The sequence below is a fragment of the Dreissena polymorpha genome, chromosome 9 (genome assembly GCF_020536995.1).
Source record: "Dreissena polymorpha isolate Duluth1 chromosome 9, UMN_Dpol_1.0, whole genome shotgun sequence".
NCBI classification, from domain to species: Eukaryota; Metazoa; Mollusca; class Bivalvia; order Myida; family Dreissenidae; genus Dreissena; species Dreissena polymorpha.
Window position 1 is genome coordinate 30,183,813 of NC_068363.1, and position 21,512 is coordinate 30,205,324.

The 21,512-nt window shown below is 36.9% G+C and overlaps 2 protein-coding genes and 2 long non-coding RNA genes across 9 annotated transcripts in view; 3 read left to right on the plus strand and 1 right to left on the minus strand.

Moving 5' to 3' along the window:
* The window catches only part of LOC127845114 (uncharacterized), a 29,004-nt gene extending 18,440 nt beyond the window's left edge, over window positions 1-10,564 (plus strand). The window contains exons 3-4 of the long non-coding RNA XR_008033065.1: window positions 3,741-3,827; window positions 10,413-10,564. This is a non-coding gene — a long non-coding RNA (uncharacterized LOC127845114). The remainder of the gene's footprint in view (window positions 1-3,740; window positions 3,828-10,412) is intronic.
* The window catches only part of LOC127845104 (uncharacterized), a 443,587-nt gene that overhangs the window by 283,634 nt on the left and 138,441 nt on the right, over window positions 1-21,512 (plus strand). The window lies entirely within an intron of this gene.
* The window catches only part of LOC127845103 (uncharacterized), a 365,628-nt gene that overhangs the window by 104,990 nt on the left and 239,126 nt on the right, over window positions 1-21,512 (minus strand). The gene's annotated exons all lie outside the window — the stretch shown is intronic.
* Window positions 12,810-18,113, plus strand: LOC127845116 (uncharacterized). Its single transcript, XR_008033066.1, has 3 exons — window positions 12,810-12,852; window positions 14,137-14,231; window positions 17,968-18,113. It is a non-coding gene; the product is annotated as an uncharacterized LOC127845116 (long non-coding RNA).

A 21,512-nucleotide genomic window follows, 5' to 3' on the forward strand; every position in this document is an offset into this window, starting at 1 on the left:
AATAAATGAGAAAGTCACCAAAACAATCCAGACAAGTTTATACAACCATGCTATCTTTATCTCGGATCCCATGTTTTCAGAATTAAATGTCTTATTACTTATTAGGATTTAGGAATGTGTTATTTCTTATTCAGATATTTCAGCGCCAGTGTGAAGATGTTTCTAGAGGAGGTTGCTTTGCTTGATCCTAGATGCAAAACATCATACTTGTCAGACGCTCATGGTTTCCTTGTAAGCAACAGGGTCATTTCTAGTGCTGCAAGTCTAGTACCTAGCGTAGTGGATGACCCTAGCCCGAACTCATCACAGCAGAAAGTCACTGGTATTAAAATTGAGAAAGCATTTAACAGTTACATGTATTCAGTAATCAGTAATGTCACTTTTTTGTGAGTAGTGTGACTGACATTGTTGCACTAACACAGTAACACTCACTTTATTGTTTTTAGATATTAATTAATAATACTTTTTTAAATAAAATATAAAGTATTTGTAATTTATTTAAAATCAGTGAAACTTATTGATAAAGCGTATAGCTACTAGCTAGTAGTTAGGTACTAGTTACTTAGTATTGGTCAGAATACTTGTTCCACACAGGCTAATCCCAATAATAGAGAATACATTTAAAATATCAACATATAGTCACACAGAAAATTAATAATTGAAATCATTTCAATTTTTAGCTCATCTATTTTTTGAAAAAAAATTATGAGCTATTGTCATCACCTTGGCGTCGGCGTTGGCGTTGGCGTCGGCGTCCGGTTAAGTTTTGCGTTTAGGTCCATTTTTCTCAGAAAGTATCAATGCTATTGCATTCAAACTTGGTACACTTACTTACTATCATGAGGGGACTGGGCAGGCAAAGTTAGATAACTCTGGCGTGCATTTTGACAGAATTATGTGCCCTTTTTATACTTAAAAAATTGAAAATTTTGGTTAAGTTTTGCGTTTAGTTCCACTTTTCTCAGTAAGTATCAATGCTATTGCATTCAAACTTGGTACACTTACTTACTATCATGAGGGGGACTGGGCAGGCAAAGTTAGATAACTCTGGCATGCATTTTGACAGAATTATGTGCCCTTTTTATACTTAGAAAATTGACAATTTTGGTTAAGTTTTGTGTTTAGGTCCATTTTATTCCTTAAGCATCAAAGCTATTGCTTTCATACTTGCAACACTTACTAACTATCATAAGGGGACTGTGCAGGCAAAGTAATGTAACTCTGACTGGCATTTTGACAGAATAATGTGCCCTTTTTATACTTAGAAAATTGAAAATTTGATTAAGTTTTGTGTTTAGGTCCACTTTATTCCTACAGTATCAAAGCTATTGCTTTCATACTTGCAAGATTTATGAACTAACATAAGGGGACGGTGCAGGCAAAGTTATGTAACTCTGACTGGCATTTGGACGGAATTATGGGCCCTTTATACTTAGAAAATTGAAAATTTGCTTAAGATTTATGTTTTGGTCCACTTTACCCCTAAAGTATCATAGATATTGCTTTCATACTTGGAACACTCACAAACTATCATAAGGGTACAGTAAAAGGACAAGTTGCATAACTCTGGTTGTCATTGTTACGGAATTATGGCCCTTTTTTGACTTAGTAACTTTTAATATATGGTTAAATTTTGTGTTTCGATCCACTCGAAGTATCAAGGCTATTGCTTTCAAACTTCAAATACTTACATGCTATCATGAGGTTACTGTACCTGGCAACTTGAATTTTACTTTGACCTTTGAATGACCTTGACTCTCAAGGTCAAATTATTAAATTTTGCTAAAATTGCCATAACTTCTTTATTTATGATTAGATTTGATTGATACTTTGATGAAACTACTCTTACCTGACATACCACAATAGACTTCACCCAAACCATCCCCCGTGCCCTCCCCCCCCTCCCCCCCTCCCCCCCTCCCCCCCCCCTAATTTTTTTATTATTTTTTTTTAAGATCATCTCACAAATGACCACCACACCCTCACACTATACCCCCACCCCACCCCCCAACCCCCCCCCAACCCCAATTTTTTTTTTTGATTTTTTTTTTTTTTTTTTTTTTAAGATTATCTTACAAATTATCACCACACCCTCACACTATACCCCCCCCCCCATTTTTTTTTTTAAACGGTTATGTTTGAAATACCGTCCAACCATCGCACCCAAACCCCCCCCCCCGATTGTTTTTTTTTTTTTTTTTTTCGCTTTTTTGGAAGATAATGTAATAAATGTCCACAACCCCACACTATACACCCCTCTTCACTCCACTCCTCCCTCCTTTGTGATTGAAAATGAGAGTCCCTTCACCTTTAAAAAGAAAATAGATGAGCGGTCTGCACCCGCAAGGCGGTGCTCTTGTTTAGTAAATGTTATGTGTGACTATGTGTTAATGATTTATTATCACCATTATCATGTAAATAGTATGATACAGAACACACACATGATGTAAAACTTTAATATTATAAGTTATAACCATTATTATATTTTTTATAACACAATATTATTTCCATTGGCTTGCAGTTCTAGCTGACCCTAGTGAGGGAAAGCAGATTTCGAGTAGAGCAGGTGGCTTAGCATCCTTCCTGAGTGATGTCATGGCTGTTCAACCTTCAAAGCCTACCAATGCAGTTTCTTCAGGACTTCAGCGAGCTACAGAGGAGATGTTTCAGTATTTGAAGTGTGATTTATTGGGTTTAGAACTTGACCCACTTATTTGGTGGAGAGAACATGAAGGTAGTTTGCCACTGTTGGCTATGCTTGCACGAAAGTATTTGTGTGTCCCAGCTACGAGTGTCCCCTCTGAGCGTGTTTTCAGCACTGCAAGGGACATTTTAAGTGCCCAGCGTGCAAGCTTGGACTCGGACAAAGTGGACATGCTAATATTTCTTAAGAAAAACATGAAGTAAAGTTAAATTAGTTTTTTGAACAATTGTGTTATGTTACATAGTTTGTTACATAGTTTAACTGTTAACGGAGCAATAAACATGCTTTAAACATACAATAGAAAGGTTATGTTCATTTAATTAAGTTGGTTTTGGTGATAAGCTGGTGATTTATAATTCTGACACAAGTTAGCAATATATCGCAATATATTGCAATACGGGTTTTTGAACTGACAATATATTGCAATACGGTTTTTGGCGTATTGTTGCAGCCCTAAAGGTCACAGTGACAAAAATCATATTCACACAATGGCTGCCACTACAACGGACAGCCCATATGGGGGGCATGCATGTTTTACAAACAGCCCTTGTTTTTTATGCCCCCGGTAGGAGGGCATATAGTGATCGGACTGTCCGTCTGTCCATCTTTCTGTCACACTTTGCGTTTAGGTTTCAAAAAATGCTCATAACTTCTATATCCCTTGAGATATAACCTTCATATTTGGTATGCATGTGTATATGGACAAGGCCTTTCCATGCGCACACAAATTTTGACCCCTGTGACCTTGAACTTAGGGTCCGCATTTAGGTTTCGAAATCTGTGATTAGGTTTTAAAAAATGCTTTTAACTTGTATGTCCCTTGAGATATAACCTTCATATTTGGTATGCATGTGTATATGGACATGGCCTTTCCATACGCACACAAATTTTGACCCCTGTGACCTTGACCTTGAAATTAGGGTCCGTGTTTAGGTTTCGAAATCTGCGTTTAGGTTTCGAAAAAAGTTGGAAAACCACTTGCTGTTATTACTTACCTATTAGTATGGTAATTGTTAATTACTTAGTTGCTTTCCAGGCGATGCAAACAAATCTACTGCCCCTGACTATTCCAGACTGCCGACCAGTTATAACGAGTTCTATCAACTTCTGTGGGGTCAGCAAGGTACGCAAAAGAGATATGAACCGTGCTCTGTGAAAATTGAACCAAATGCATGTGCTTTAAGTGTCATTACAGATTAGCCTGTGCAGTCCACACAGGCTAATCAGTTACTACACTTTCTGCTTTTATGGTATTTTTCGTTTACAAAACGTTTCTTAGCAAAAATCCAGTTAAGGCAGAAAGTGTCGTCCCTGATTTGCCTGTGTGGACTGCACAGGCTAATCTGGGACAACACTTTACGCTCATTCATTAAACCCCCTTTTCACAGAGCAAGGCTTATATAAGAAATAAAAGTGGAACATAATGTTGAATCTTTAAGTGGCCTATGTAATGTTGGATTTTCAAGTGATCTTGTTTTTGTAAGATTTTTAGCTCGACTTTTATATATGAAATATATTTAGTGGAGCTATCCTACTCACCCCGGCATCGGCGTCTGCATTAGCGTTAGCATCTCCGTGCAAATGTTAAAGTTTTCGTACTAACCCAAATATTTTCTTTGTCCCTTGACATATTGCTTTCATATTTTGCATACTTGTTTACCAACATGACCCCAACCTATAAACAAGAGCAGACAACTCCAGCAAGCATTTTGTCATAAAAATTGCCCCTTATCCACTTAGAATATGCAGCAAATGTTAAAGTTTTCGTACTACCCCATTTATTTGCATTGTCCCTTGACATATTGCTTTCATATTTTGCATACTTAACATCACCCCAACCTATAAACAAGACCAGACAACTCTTATCAAGCATTTTGTCATAATTATTGCCCCTTTTATACTTAGAATATGCATACATGTATTATTGATAAATCTATGTTAAAGTTCGCGTACTACCCCAAATATTTCCTATATCCTTTGACATATTTCTTTTATATGTTGCATACTTGTTTACCAACATAACTCCAACCTATAAACAAGAGCAGACCACTTGATCAAGCATTTTGACATAATTATGGCCCCTTTTACACTTAAGATTATTGAACATTTTGTTTAAATTGCCATAACTTCTTTATTTATGATCACATTTTATTATTACTTTCACAAAACAACACCTACCTGAATACCACAATGGATTTCCACCAAAACAATACCCAACGCCCCTACCCAGAACCCCTCCCCTCCTCCAACTCCCTCCCCCCCCCCCCAAATTTTTTTTTTTTTAGCTCCACTGGCCAAAGGCCAGCGGGGCTTATGTCATGGTCCTGTGTCCGTCAGGTATGCGTCCGTGTGTGCGTTAACATTTTCTTTAAACATCTTCTTGTCCTAAACTACTCGTCCAAATCTGATGAAATTTCTCAGGAATGTTCCTGTGGTGAACCTCTTTCAAATTTGTTCAAATTATGCCCCTGGGGTCAAATTTGAAAATTTGCTTATATAAGGCCTATTTTGTGCAAACTTTATAAATCTTCTTGTCCATAACCATTAGGCCTAGGGCTACTAAATTTGGTATGTATTGACATCTTATAGTCCTCTACCAAGTTTGTTCAAATTATGCCCCTGGGGTCAAATTTGACCCTGCCCCTGGGGGGTCAAAAAATTGAAAATTTGCTTATATAAGGCCTATTTTGTGCAAACTTTAAAAATCTTGTCCATAACCATTGGGCCTGTGGCTACCAAATTTGCTATGTAGTGACATCTTATAGTCCTCTACCAAGTTTGTTCAAATTATGCCCTTGGGGTTAAATTTTACCCTGCCCCGGGGGGTCAAAACATTGAAAATTTGCTTATACAAGGCCTATTTGTGCAAACTTTAAAAATCTTCTTGTCCATAACCGTATGGCATAGGGCTACAAAATTTGGTATGTAGTGACATCTTATTGTCCTCTACCAAGTTTGTTCAAATTATGCCCCTGGGGTCAAATTTAACCCTGCCCGGGGGTTAAAAAATTGAAAATTTGCTTATATAAGGCCTATTTTGTGCAAGCTTTAAAAATCTTCTTGTGCATAACCATTGGGCCTAGGGCTACCAAATTTGGTATGTAGTGACATCTTATAGTCCTCTACCAAGTTTGTTCAAATTATGCCCCTGGGGTCAAATTTGACCCTGCCCCAGGGGGTTAAAAAATTGAAAATTTGCTTATATAAGGCCTATTTTGTGCAAACTTTAAAAATCTTCTTGTCCATAACCATTGGGCCTAGGGCTACAAAATTTGGTATGTAGTGACATCTTATTGTCCTCTACCAAGTTTGTTCAAATTATGCCCCTGGGGTCAAATTTAACCCTGCCCGGGGGTTAAAAAATTGAAAATTTGCTTATATAAGGCCTATTTTGTGCAAGCTTTAAAAATCTTCTTGTCCCTAACCATTGGGCCTAGGGCTACCAAATTTGGTATGTAGTAACATCTTATAGTCCTCTACCAAGTTTGTTCAAATTATGCCCCTGGGGTCAAATTTGACCCTGCCCCAGGGGGTTAAAAAAAATTGAACATTTGCTTATATAAGGCCTATTTTGTGCAAACTTTAAAAATCTTCTTGTCCATAAGCATTGGGCCAAGGGCTACCAAATTTGGTATGTAGTGACATCTTATAGTCCTCTACCAAGTTTGTTCAAGTATGCCCCTGGGGTCAAATTTGACCCTGCCCCGGGGGGTCAAAAAATTGAAAATTTGCTAATATAAGGCCTATTTTGTGAAAACTTAAAAAATCGTGTCCATAACCATTGGGCCTAGGGCTACCAAATTTGGTATGTAGTGACATCTTATTGTCCTCTACCAAGTTTGTTCAAATTATGCCCCTGGGGTCAAATTTGACCCTGCCCTGGGGGGTCAAAAAATCGAAAATTTGCTTATATAAGGCCTATTTTGTGCAAACTTTAAAAATCTTCTTGTCCATAACTGTATGGCATAGGGCTACCAAATTTGGTATGTAATGACATCTTATAGTCCTCTACCAAGTTTGTTCAAATTAAGCCCCTGGGATCAAATTTGACCGTTCCCCAGGGGTCACAAAATTGAACATATGCTTATATAGGGCCCATTTTGTGCAAACTATAAAAATCTTGTCCATAACCATTGGGCCTATTTCTACCAAATTCGGTAGGTAGTGACATCTAATAGTTCTCTACTTAGTTTGTTCAAATTATGCCCCTAGGAACAAATTTGACCTTGCCCCAGGGGTCACAAAAATGAACATATGCTTAAATAAGGCCTATTTTGTGCAAACTTTAAAAATCTTCTTGTTCTTAATTATAGAGCCTAGGGCTACTAAATTTGGTATGAAGTGATATCTAATAGTCCTCTACCAAATTTGTTCAAATTATTCCCCTGGGCTCAACTTTGACCCGGCCCCGGGGGTTACAAAACTGAACATATGACGTTTACCAGTGGAGATTACTGCGGCCGTTTGGCTGTGACCAACAACAACATCAACATCTTGTAAACATGAGATAAAACCCTGTCATTTAGTGCCATTTTAGGTCAGATGGTGACTGCTTACAAAGGCATTGAAGTAAGAACATGTGTTATGAATGTTTTTCTTATAAACTGAAAAAAGTCGGGTTTTATTTAAATATGTCGAAAGTGACCATATATCCGGATGAAAATATTTTGGATGACATGTTAATTTCATGTCTTTTTTGTAGTGTTAAAACCAGTTTAATAATATATTATTGATTTTAAAAACACAACTTCCATGAACATAATTGTTTCAATGAAAGTCAATATATGATACTGCACGGTAAACTCAAACTTTGTATCCAAGAGAAGGTGTTGAAATTAATGAAGTGCAATGTTCTTAACTATCGTATATGCTGCTTTTTAATAACTAATGATTCATTGTTCCATTTGTGAATAGTGACTGATCATGAATTGTTGAAATAATTGTCAATTGCTCAACAATCCATATATATTTCTGACCATTTTATAATTTTCTTAATACAAGTTATGAATTGATCTTAGAAGTCAAATGTATTACTTAATTAAATACATTTATAAATATAAAGAAATAATCTTTAGGTTATCATAATATTCTCAGGCCTGTTGGTCTTAGGGATGTGTGGGTTGATGAGCAATTTCTCCTTTTATCACAATTATTTCTACCCTACCTGATCATTTCCTTCATATTCCATTTTAATTCAATTGACGTCTGCAACCTCTTTCAAATTGGGAAAGTCCAAAATGTGTTGTTTGGTAAAGGGTTAAGGCATTTTGATTCCTATGGGTCTTGTGAATCTGTATCAAATCAAATGCGGAGATTTGATCTTCAGCATCTAAAAATATGTGAAATAGAAAGAACGACAATATCTTTTGGAGAGATAAATGTACCTACGTTATAAGCAAAGGACCTGTGCAACAATTCCCGGGCTTTTTTGTCTGTTTAGTTAACACGGTAGTAACTTTTTCCATGTACAAAAATGCTCACCCTTCCAACTTTATGCGCCCAGTGGGACGAGGGATAGAAAGAGAAAGTCACATGCTTGAGTACATTTTAACCCATGCGCATTACACGTTTTTTTCGCAAAGAAAAAACAGTGGAGCGATACAGGGCCATCATGGCCCTCTTGTTAATTTTTTTTAAACATCATCTAATAAATTACCACATTCCACATTATACCCCCCCTCTCACCCCCCTACCCCCCCATTTTTTTTAACATCATCTCAGGGCTCGAAATTAACACTTGCACACTCGCAAAATGCGAGTGAAAAATACCGATTGCGAGTTAAGTTTTAAGCCACTAGAATTTTTTTGCGAGTGAAGAAATAGTGAAAAAAAAGTTATATTGCTAAATGCGCTCGACGTTGTGAACGCTAAACCGCAGGTCAATTAATAGAACGTCTGAATACCCATATGCGGAAGCTCGCACCTTGTATGTAGACTGGTATACTTATAGTACATATATGCGGATGGTATTGGTACAAAGAACATGAAACAGTCGTTTATCCATACATGTTCTCTATAAAAGACAAAAAACCTGAACAGTCATGTCGTCGAAGCGAAAAATAACTAGTTTCTTTTTTTCCCACAGATTGAAATAACAATACGAAATATAAAGCAAAGTTAACAGTTGAGTTGAGAGGAAAAAAAACTGAAATTAAATTCATCCACGAAAACAGTAAAAGTGGGAAAAAGAACTTCATATATAACACCAAAGCTTGTGGTTGATGTCATATTTAATTTAGTTTTAATAGTACTAAACTAATGTCCAAACTTTCTTTTATTTATGTTTCCAGCAAAATTTGCGAGAATGTTTTTGATTTTGCGAGCTGGTATTTAAGCTGCTTGCAATGTTTTGCTAGTAGAAAGAAAAGTTAAATTCGAGCCCTGCATCTAATAAATTACCCCCCCCCCACATTATACCCCCCTCTCACCCCCACTACCCCCCCTCTACCCCCGCCCCCCCCCCCCCAAAAAAAAAATTGTTCCTTTTTTTTATTTTTGAAAGATCGTCTAATAAATTATTGAATACGAACAATTTCCCCATGATTGCTTACGTTATAATGTCAAGCACTCGAATAGTCGAGCGTGCTGTCCACTGACAGCTCTTGTTTAATGACCTTGTCAAATACATTTACTTGACAATAATAATAATTATTTATTTTTGTTCTATGTTTTCATAATCAAAGAAGAAAAGGGGGCATATAGTGATCCGACTGTCCATCTGTCTGTCCGTCTGTCTGTCCATCACACACTTTGCGTTTAAGTTTCGAAAAATGCTCATAACTTCAATGTCCCTTGAGATATAACCTTCATATTTGGTTTGCATGTGTATATGGACATGGCCTTTCCATACGCACAAACATTTTTACCGCTGTGACCTTGAACTTGAACTTAGGGTCCGCGTTTAAGTTTCGAAATCTGCGTTTAGGTTACGAAAAATGCTCATAACTTCTATTTCCCTTGAGATATAGCCTTCATATTTGGTATGCATGTGTATATGGACAAGGCCTTTCCATAAGCACAAAAATTATGACCTGTGTGACCTTGAACTTGAAGTTAGGGTCGGCGTTAAGGTTTTGAAATCTGCCTTTACGTTTTGAAAAATGTTCATAACTTCTATGTCCCTTGAGATATAACCCTCATATTTGGTATGCATGTGTATATGGACAAGGCCTTTCCATACTTTTTTTTGACCCCTGTGACCTTGACCTTGAACTTAGGGTCCGCATTTAGGTTTCAAAATCTGCGTTTAGGTTTCGAAAAATGTTCATAACTTCTATCGAGCGTTTATAGGGGGCATAAGTCATCCTATGGTGACAGCTCTTGTTCATTCTTCATTAGCAAATTGAAGTCATAGTTATGCCCAAATATCAATGTATGTCGTTTGTTAAATATGAAATTGAACTTTATTTATTAGCCATCCTATAGAGATCCCCTGTGGCATTAAGATTGTTTACATTAAAAGTAATTTGGTTGTTTTTATTGCAAATTTTTACGCCCCCGGATCGAAAGATCTGGGGTATATTGTTTTTGACCTGTCAGTCTGTCTGTCATTCATTCATTTATCCATTGTGTGTGTCCTAAAACTTTAACCTTGGTTAAAGTTTTGCAATAACATCTCATGTTTTTAAATCCAATATGTATTTACTCTTTAATAAGAGAATACAAAGATTTGCAGATTATAATAATAACTGTTCAATTTTAATTGCAGGCTCTGGAGACAAAATACAGTTACTTACGACAGAAGCTATTGGTTAATTGCTTGCAAATTAGGATGGGAACTGACCAATGGGAGGCCATGTCTCAAAACGACAAGCAGCAAAAACTGATGATCCTGGATAATCAAGCTGTGGAACAAATCCAAATAGGTGTGTCTAATTGTTGATTTTATGGGTTTTTAGGCGTCAGGTAGGGTGACATATAGCAGTTAAACTGTCCGTCAGTGTGTCAGTATGTGTGTCAGTCTGTCTGTCCGTTAGGGCTGTCACGATACGCCGTGAGCGTACCGCGGTATATCGTTGTATGGCAACACTGTATCGCGGTACGTACCGCGATATTTTACAGAATATGTATCTGTGAAGAAAACAGCAGAATAACAAGTTTTACAAACTTTATTAAACTCAATAATCAGAAAACACTGGTATCAAAGTATGACTAGAAACTGTAAAAGAAACTGTAATAAACTTAATAGAAGTAGTCATTGTTATTGTTATTCGCGTCTTTTTTTAAAATGTCCGCCATGTTGTTTACAATAGCTGTGACTACGATCTGTGTAAATCGAAGGCTTCAAGGGCATGTTTAAAATGCGGTGTCAGCGGGCCCAGTATTGAAAATCCGTAGCGTTCTGACTCTTCCTCGACTTATTCATAATCTTAAGATAACATGATTTGGAAGTGCCATGCTTTGAACGATCAATATACTTAAGAAAGAAACTAAGAAATAGAGTAAACATCTTTTGGATAATTATGAACTTATTTGCAAAGGAAATCTGTCCCAAATTCCAAAAAAGGTACGGACCCATACATCGCCGTATTTTAAACGTGAAAGTTAAACATCTACCAGTGGAAGCGCTTGCTTGACCTGGATATGAACGGATTATTTATTTAGCCCATTTGAATCGCTTCTACAGTTTTCAAAACGATATCTATATCAAAATAATTATGTAATATATTCATATCTGTGCTAATATGATAATATTAACAAAACCGGATCGGCAACGCCGTACCGCAGTGCGATTTTTTTCACGACATGCACCGCGATATACCGATATACCGGTGAATCGTGACAGCCCTACTGTCCGTCCAAAAACTTTTATGGCCATAACTTTTTATGTCCCCCACTATAGTAGTGGGGGACATATTGTTTTTGCCCTGTCTGTTGGTCTGTCTGTTGGTCTGTCTGTTTGCGCCAACTTTAACATTTTGCAATAACTTTTGCTATATTGAAGATAGCAACTTCATATTTGGCATGCATGTGTATCTCATGAAGCTGCACATTTTGAGTGGTGAAAGGTCAAGGTCATCCTTCAAGGTCAGAGGTCAAATATATGTGGCCAGAATCGCTCATTTTATGAATACTTTTGCAATATTGAAGATAGCAACTTGATATTTGGCATGCATGTGTATCTCATGGAGCTGCACATTTTGAGTTGTGAAAGGTCAAGGTCAAGGTCATCCTTCAAGGTCAGAGGTCAAATATATGTGGCCCAAATCGCTTATTTTATAAATACTTTTGCAATATTGAAGATAGCAACTTGATATTTGGCATGCATGTGCATCTCATGGAGCTGCACATTTTGAGTGGTGAAAGGTCAAGGTCACGGTCATCCTTCAAGGTCAGAGGTCAAATATATGTGGCCCAAATCGCTTATTTTATTAATTCTTTTGCAATATTGAAGATAGCAACTTGATATTTGGCATGCATGTGTATCTCACGGAGCTGCACATTTTGAGTGGTGAAAGCTGATGGTCAAGGTCATCCTTCAAGGTCAAATGTCAAATATATGGCATCTGTCCGTCCGAAAACTTTAACATTGGCCATACCTTTTTCAATATTGAAGATAGCAATTTGATATTTGGCATGCATGTGTATCTCATGAAGCTACACATTTTGAGTGGTGGAAGTTCACGGTCAAGGTCATCCTTCAAGGTCAAAGGTCAAACAAAAAACAAAAATAATAAAAAAAAAATCAAAGCGGCGTTCTCATGAAGCTGCACATTTTTGAATGCTGGATGTTCAAGGTCAAGGTCATCCTTCAAGGTCAAAAAAAAAAATAAAAAAAAATTCAAAGCGGCGTTCTCATGAAGCTGCACATTTTGAGTGGTGGAAGTTCAAGGTCAAGGTCATCCTTCAAGGTCTTAGGTAAATTTTATTTTTTTCAAAGCGGCGCAATAGGGGGCATTGTGTTTCTGACGAACACATCTCTTGTTGATGTTTACTTCAGCTTCTACTGTGTTTTGTATAAGGGTTGTGTTTGTTAAATACTATTTTACTGTTCAAACTACTTGTGCTTTCTTTAGAATAGCTTTAAACATGTGCATCCGGGATGAAACTTTCAGGGGAGGGGTTTCACCTGCAAGAGACTGTCACCCAAATGAGTGGGTTGTGTAAGCATGTCTTACGAAACAAGGTCAAGGGTCAGCAAGTCATAGGTAAGTGCCCTTTTTAAATTCATTAAAATAATCTCAGTCTGTTGTGAATTGAAGCCTGTTTATAGTTGTTTATCATGTATGTTTTTATGCCCCCGAAGGAGGGCATATAGTGATCGGATCGTCCGTCCGTCTGTCCTTCCTTCACACTTTGCATTTAGGTTTCGCATTTAGGTTTCGAAAAATGCTCATAACTTCTATGTCCTTTCACATAGCAACTTGATATTTGGCATGCATGGGTATCTCATAGAGCTGCACATTTTGAGTGGTGAAAGGTAAAGGTCAAGGTAATTCTTCAAGGTCAAGGTAAAAAAACATGTATCAAACTGAAAGCGGCGCAGTAGTGGGCATTGTGTTTGTGACAAACACATCTCTTGTTGTAATTATGTCGATTCTGTTTAACTATTATCATATGTGTTTTCTAACAATTATTCAATATAAGATCATCATATTCATGCTGAAAATGCAATTAAATATGTACGATGTAATGTTTACCAAAAAACATCATATATGGGAACATTAATTTTAACCTTGAGGGGGCAGTCATAACTATTTTACAAACAACAATTTGTTTCAGTAATAGAACTTTCAATGTGAAATATGTCATCAAAATGACTCAACCCATTATTTAAAGTAAAATTTCAAAGTTTTTGTTATGCCCCCGGATCGAAAGATCGAGGGCATATTGTTTTTAGCCTGTCTGTCCGTCTAACATTCATTCATTCATTCATTGTGTGTGTCCCAAAACGTTAACCTTGGTTAAAGTTTTACAATAACTTTTGCATTATTGAAGATAGCAACTTGATATTTGGCATGCATGTGTATCTCCTCGAGCTGCATTTTTTGATTGGTGAAAGGTCAAGGTCATAGGTCAAATATATGGCTTCAATGCGGCGCAATAGGGGACATTGTGTTTCTGACAAACACATCTCTTGGTAGTATTGAATAGCATTCTTCAGGACTTCATCAATGCATGTAGTGCAGAGATCATTGCGCTGGCGTAAATGCAAATGAGGCATACTTTTCTCAACAGTAAATACAACAATGAAAGACAGAGAAATTTTCCTTATTTTTTTTAAATCAAGATTTAAACTGGGAGTTCACAGGTTTGATTCCCACTGTGGGGGCTTCTTTAGATCTCCACAAAAAAGAAACCACGTTATGGTTATTTACAAGAAAGGAATGTACTCGAAAGCGTTTAAATAAACCTTAGGTTGTTAAAACGATAAAGCTAAATTAAATAGTTCGCAGAAAGTTACGATTACTTTAAAGAGCTCTGTTTGACAGGAAGTGCCAAAACCAAGGAGAATCTTGACCAGTTGTTGCTGACATTCTGCATAGACTATCAGAAGTTCTCGGGATCTGTCACTCCTGCACTTGTGGTACAGGATCGATTGATCCAATTTGTAGCGGCCAGTTTTAGATTGTTTTTGGATCAAGTTATTTATTTGACTTTATTGTTATCATTTTAATGTATTGGTCTTCTTTTAGTTGACATATGTGTTAGTAAACAAATTAAAAAATCAAGTAACATTCTATTGGTTCGGAAGGGTTTGAGAAAGCGTAGTGAAGCCAACCCTTGAATAGAGTCCGTTTGATGTAGCTTTCTGCTTAACTTTTAAAACACTTAAAACAGTTACTTTACAAAAACAGAAACTATATTATCAATAGTGAAAAAGTGTCGCTTTTGTCAGTGAAACTATTAAATAACTTTAGGGGATAGATTTTGAAGCTGTTTGAAAACAAATACAATCGGGTATAAACAGCTTTCCTCCTTACCTTTTGGGGAATGGCACGAGATCTGGTCCAATTTGGGAAATTAGCCCTGTTTATTAGATAATATGGATTCAAAAAAGGTTCAAACACATGTATCAGATATGGGAATGGTACTGTTTACTGGTACCATATTAATAGAGAGGGAAATCGCTGGATTCATATTTTTAAGCTATTTCCAAATATGAATAGATGAAGTTCCAATGTTCTAAGGAAATTCACTATCAAAACACCTAAAACAGATAGGTGTTTTGAAGGATTGAATATTATGGTCATCATTCAATAAATTAGACTTCTCAAGTTCATTGATCATAAAACGCTGGTTTTTTCTTCTACTTCAGGATTTGATGTCTGGTCAGGTGACGAGAGCCATGCAGTTAGTCCTGAAGGACAGTCTGGTGGTAATTATTTATGTCTACAATACAGGAACAACAAGTTACTGAACTTTTTTCTTAGTTGCCGGAACCATTTTATATGAATTGAATTTTCCAGATGTTTTATTTTGTTTCATTTTTTTTTTCTTTTTATGCCCCCATTTCGAAGAAAAGGGGGTATTTAGTTTTCGCACTGTCCGTCGGTCGGTCGGTCGGTCGGTCAGTCACACTTCGTGTCCGCTCTCTAATTCAAATAGTTTTCATCCGATCTTTACCAAACTTGGTCAGAAGTTGTATCCAGACAATATCTAGGTCAAGTTCGAATATGGGTCATGCCGGGTCAAAAACTAGGTCACGGGGTCGCTTAGTGCATTTCAAGGATTAAGCATGGTGTCCGCTCTCTAATTGAAGTAGTTTTTATCTGATCTTTACTAAACATGGTAAAAAGTTGTCTTAAGACAATATCTAGGTCAAGTTCGAATATGGGTCATGCCGGGTCTAAAACTATGTCACGGGGTCACTTAGTGCATTTCAAGGATTAAGCATGTTGTCCGCTCTCTAGTTTATATGACTTTCTGATTTATTTTGATATTCTAAGACATTTTAATGCCCTCAAAGGAGGGCATATAGTGATCGGACTGTCCGTTTGTCTGTCTGTCTGTCTGACCGTCACACTTTGCGTTTAGATTTCGAAAAATGCTCATAACTTCTTTGTCGCTTCAGATGCAATTTCATATTTGACATGCATGTGTATATGGACAAGGCCTTTTCATACGCACACAAATTTTTACCCCTGTGACCTTGACCTTGAACTTAGGGTCCGCGTTTAGGTTCGAAATCTGCGTTTACGATTTGAAAAAAGCTAATAACTTCTACCAAGCGTTTACACAGTTATACTTTTATGTAGTGACAAAGTTACAGTTGGGGGCATCCGTGTCCTGTGGACACATTTCTTGTTGTTAATACGACTATAGCATCATCTTTAAAACAGCAAGCTGCGTCTTATTTTGTTTTAGATTGCCCAGATCAGTGAGACTATTGTGAATATCAAGACCTGCATACAGATTTAAACTTTTCTTTTTTTATAACTCAATTAAGGTTTGGTTAAGTTCTGAAACATAGCATCTTCATCTGCTACTTTTTGTTTCACAAAACGTAGTGAAAACAATTTTCCTTTTTATCAGAACGTTAATTAAATGTTAATTTAAAAGCATGTGATTTAGAAGATCTGACACTTGTTCCTATGTCATATTAAACTTATCCAGGAAATGTGTTAGTAAGCTTGCAAATGGTTGGCTTTTTAACAAATGTCCTGATCTTGTATAATAAAATGTGGTATGGAGTGACAATGGGAATTAGCCGTTCTTGATGTCTTTTAGCTCACCTGCGCATGCAGTGTTCATGGTGAGCTTTTTTAATTAATTGAAATTATTTTTATGCCCCAAAGAATGGCATACAGTCATCGGACCGTCCGTCTGTCTGTCTTTCCGTCACACTTTGCGTTTAGGTTTTGCGTTTATGTTTCGAAAAATGCTCATAACTTCTATGTCGCTTCAGATAGCAACTTGATATTTGGCATGCATGTGTATCACATGGAGATGCACATTTTGAGTGGTGAAAGGTGAAGGTGAAGGTCATCCTTCAAAGTCAAATGTCTAATATATGGCGTCTGTCTGTCCGTCCAAAAACTTTAACATTGGCCATAACTTTTTCACCAGTGCTCCAGATAACATGCGTAAAGGCCTAAAAACGAATAAAATTTCTTAAATAATAATTTAGATTTAAAATCTTTGCGTTAAGTTACGCATTGAAAAAATAAAACAGGAATTCAAAATTTTTGAACGTGCATAAAACTGCCAGTAGCAAATTATATACGGTAAACATTTCATCCCGGTTCTGACTCGTCTAGGCGCTCAATTAAAACTACAACTTTAAGTCAACGTCACTCAAGCGTTTGCTGTGAGAAAGAGCCACACCTAAGAACAGTCGAAAGGCCAAACGGTCTCGATTCTGTTCTCCTAGTATTGCAGGCGAGTCATTACTGTTTATTGTACCTTTTTAATTACCTTTATCATAATTTTTATACACAAGTAATATACTGTATACCTATTCAAAATGTCATTAAAATTAAATGTTAAATATAGTTTTTGATATGACTTTAACGGTGACCAAAAGGCCATTATGACCTAAGCCGAAGTGTCAGTGACCGTTTTACATAAAAAATCAAAATGGCCGACCGAAGCGTAGAAGGCAAAAAAGCCATTTCAGTGTCGAAAGTCTATGCTGCATGCATTCTTTCAATTAGGTTCAAATACCCAAAGCATGGTTTCGTCAATAATTGATGAATTTATAAGCTCATGCGAAAATGACTCAATTTGTTGATGTGTCAAAAACAATGAATACACAATTATTTTGTAATATATTGTTAAGAATTAATTTTATCAATAGGGGGTAAAATAAGAATTAAGTTTTAAAATAGGGAGTAAATAAGAATTTGACCAACATTTTATTGGAGCTCTGTTGAAACTATTGAAGATAGCAACTTGATATTTGGCATGTATGTGTATCTCATGGAGCTGAACATTTTGAGTGGTGGAAGTTCAAGGTCAAGGTCATCCTTCAAGGTCAATGGTAAAAAAAAATAAATTCAAAGCGCGTTCTCATAAAGCTGCACATTGTGAGTGGTGGCAGTTCAAGGTCAAGGTCATCCTTCAATGTCAAAGGTAAAAAAATAATACAAATTTCAAAGCGGTGTTCTCATGAAGCTGCACATTTTGAGTGGTGGAAGTTCAAGGTCAAGGTCATCCTTCAAGGTCAAAGGACAACGATTTTTTATTTCTAAGCGGCGCAATAAGGGGCATTGTGTTTTGAAGAACACATCTCTTGTTTATTCTTTGTTTAGTTATGCTCCCTTACTTAACTTATAAGTTCTATAAAACAATTAATTATGAATTTCCTTTTAAATTTTTAGAACTACCTAGTGAACGTGGTCCACAAGCACCTGTTTGCTACCATCACCAACTGCATGAAGAGAAATGACTCAAATCTGAACAAGAAGAACCCTAACTTGGTGGAGACACGTCTAGTACACCTGCATATGCGCGCACGAGTACGAGGAGAATTTGCCGGGCTCATGGAAAGAGCTGTCCAAGCTGAACGACTTCAGTACGCCTCTCGAGCGTCTACAGTGCTTCAAACATGTCGTGACGCTTCGTACGAGGCCTGTGGAAGCTGCAAAAAGTGATGACAGTAAGAGAGATGGAGGATATTTATTGGATTTGGTGGAATATCCATTTTAATTCACAAGTGAAACTTGCAGCCACAAGGGAAAAAATACTTTTCTATGATCACAAGTCAATTTTAATCGATATTCCATGAAATCCAACACATTTTCTTTTTAATTAATGCTTTGAAGTGATTATTTTTGTATTTTTTGCCATTCCAGACAATCTATTTCCTTGTTTGGCGCCCCGATTACATTACATGTTAGCTAGGGGGGCTAATCCGTATGTTGTTATACACATTGAACAGAGAGTAGCCGCCCTTGGTAAAATTTTGGGTCACAATGGGGAAACCAAACATATATAAAAAGTATTTCCAGTAAAGCAATTAAAATTATCGATAATTTTCACTGTTTGAACAGTAACTTATCAGTTTTAATTCACTGATATATCTCTATAAACCAACAGAAAGCATAAAATAAATTTTAACATTGCCAGCTTTAGCAAAAATTAAGGAGCAAACTTGTCACTATTTATGGTCGTTACAAGTGTCTGTTGATTGTGTATACTATATGAGACTATAAGGCAAACCGCTTATTGATATTTTAAATAAATCCACTGGAAATTGAAAATGTGCATAAAACATATGAGAAAAAAAAGTGTTATGTTTTGTAATGAATGCCTAAAATTCATGCCCTTTTCAAACTTTATTGGAGGTGATCTTTATTTTTCTTGAGACATGTATACAGATATTAGTTGGAGATTTTTGAGTTCCCTATTTTCTGTATCAATTTTACCACTGTTTTACGGCTGTGGTAGTTTGCTTTCAAAATTCTTGAAATGTAAGATTTTCATTGAATACAGAAGTCTTTATAGAAATTGTATTTTGGAACATCCATGGTTTGTTTTTGTTAACCAGGTTTTCCGAAGGAAAAAACTGGTTATTAGATTGGCGAATGCGGGCGGGCTGGCTGGCTGGCGGGCTGGCTGGCTGGCGGGCTGGCTGGCTGGCTGGCGGGCTGGCGGGCTGGCGGAATAAGCTTGTCCGGGCCATAACTATGTCGTTCATTGTCAGATTTTAAAATCATTTGGCACATTTGTTCACCATCATTGGACGGTGTGTAGCGCGAAATAATTACGTCGATATCTCCAAGGTCAAGGTCACACTTTGAGTTCAAAGGTCAAAAATGGCCATACATGAGCTTGTCCGAGCCATAACTATGTCGTTCATCGTCAGATTTTAAAATCATTTGGCACATTTGTTCACCATCATTGGACGGTGTGTCGCGCGAAATAATTACGTCGATATCTCCAAGGTCAAGGTCACACTTTGAGTTCAAAGGTCAAAATGGCCATAAATGAGCTTGTCCTGGCCATAACTATGTCATTCATTGTGAGATTTTAAAATCATTTGGCACATTTGTTCACCATCATGGGACGGTGTGTCCCACGAAAGAATCACGTCAATATCTCCAATGTCAAGGTCGCCACGACTAAAAATAGATTTAAAAAAAAAAAAAACTTACAAAGGGGGTTAATTTTTTTTGGTCATTTCAAAAGTTCAGTTTGAGTTTTCTCCCTTTATCAGATTTTTTTTCACAATGAAAACCTGGTTTTGTGACAATTTTGTCCCTTGTTTTAATTATTTTTTTACCGGTTTACACAAGTTATTCTAAATTTACTGTTTACTGTTTATTCTACAAAAGTTTTTTGTTAACCAGGTTTTCCGAAGGAAAAAACTGGTTATTAGATTGGCGAATGCGGGCGGGCTGGTTGGCTGGCTGGCGGGCTGGCTGGCGGGCTGGCGGAATAAGCTTGTCCGGGCCATAACTATGTCGTTCATTGTCAGATTTTAAAATCATTTGGCACATTTGTTCACCATCATTGGACGGTGTGTCGCGCGAAATAATTACGTCGATATCTCCAAGGTCAAGGTCACACTTTGAGTTCAAAGGTCAAAAATGGCCATAAATGAGCTTGTCCGAGCCATAACTATGTCGTTCATCGTCAGATTTTAAAATCATTTGGCACATTTGTTCACCATCATTGGACGGTGTGTCGCGCGAAATAATTACGTCGATATCTCCAAGGTCAAGGTCACACTTTGAGTTCAAAGGTCAAAAATGGCCATAAATGAGCTTGTCCTGGCCATAACTATGTCATTCATTGTGAGATTTTAAAATCATTTGGCACATTTGTTCACCATCATGGGACGGTGTGTCCCACGAAAGAATCACGTCAATATCTCCAATGTCAAGGTCGCCACGACTAAAAATAGATTAAAAAAATAAAACTTACAAAGGGGGTTAATTTTTTTTGGTCATTTCAAAAGTTCAGTTTGAGTTTTCTCCCTTTATCAGATTTTTTTTTCACAATGAAAACCTGGTTTTGTGACAATTTTGTCCCTTGTTTAATATTTGTCAACATTGAAATTATTTTGGTAATATGTTTGAATACATTGTGTACATAGTGGTTCTTATCACTCTTATGTTTAATGACGGCGACAGATGACCTTCTTCCTGTTAATCTACATGTACCAAATAATACACTCCTATTCCAAACTGGTTAGTACCTTTATAAGTGAAGTTTGTTATTACCTCGGCTGTTTTCGGAGAAATCCCGAGGTATTGTCATAGCCAGCTGGTCGTCCGCCGTCAGGCGTCCGCTGTCCGCGTCGTGCTAAAAACTGACCTTTGCCTCTAAAATCAAAGTGCTTCCACCTACAACGTTGAAACTACATATGATGATGCACCTTGATGAGTTCTACATGCCACACCCATTGTTGGTTCACTAGGTTAAAGGTCAAGGTCACTGTGAACTCTCAAAAAAATTCTTACAAGCTTTAATTAATTCAAAACTGCACCCGCAGCCGAGTTTTAGTTTAGTTTAAACCTATTTATTTTAGCTCGATTGCATAGAAAGTAATTCCTACTTATTTGAAATGCTCTCGAGTCCGTTTCCTGGGCCTAGAACCAGTACTTGTACAGTACAGCCGAGCTTTGGCACCCGTTATGCAGTGCTCTTGTTCTGTATTGTACTTTCAATGAATATTGTACGTTCAATTAATACATCAAACATGTTATTTATATATATTTATGTGAAATACAACGCTTTCTTTAGATTATTTATGAAATTTAAATGTGTATCTCAAAATTAGATGTGAACGAATCACATACCAGTAATCCTTATATGGATTTAACAAATTTAACTGCAACCATCTCGAGTTGTGGAGGGCAAATTTAAATATTTCTCAGATTTGTGGACCGTGAAATGGGCTCAATTATAAAGTTAATAA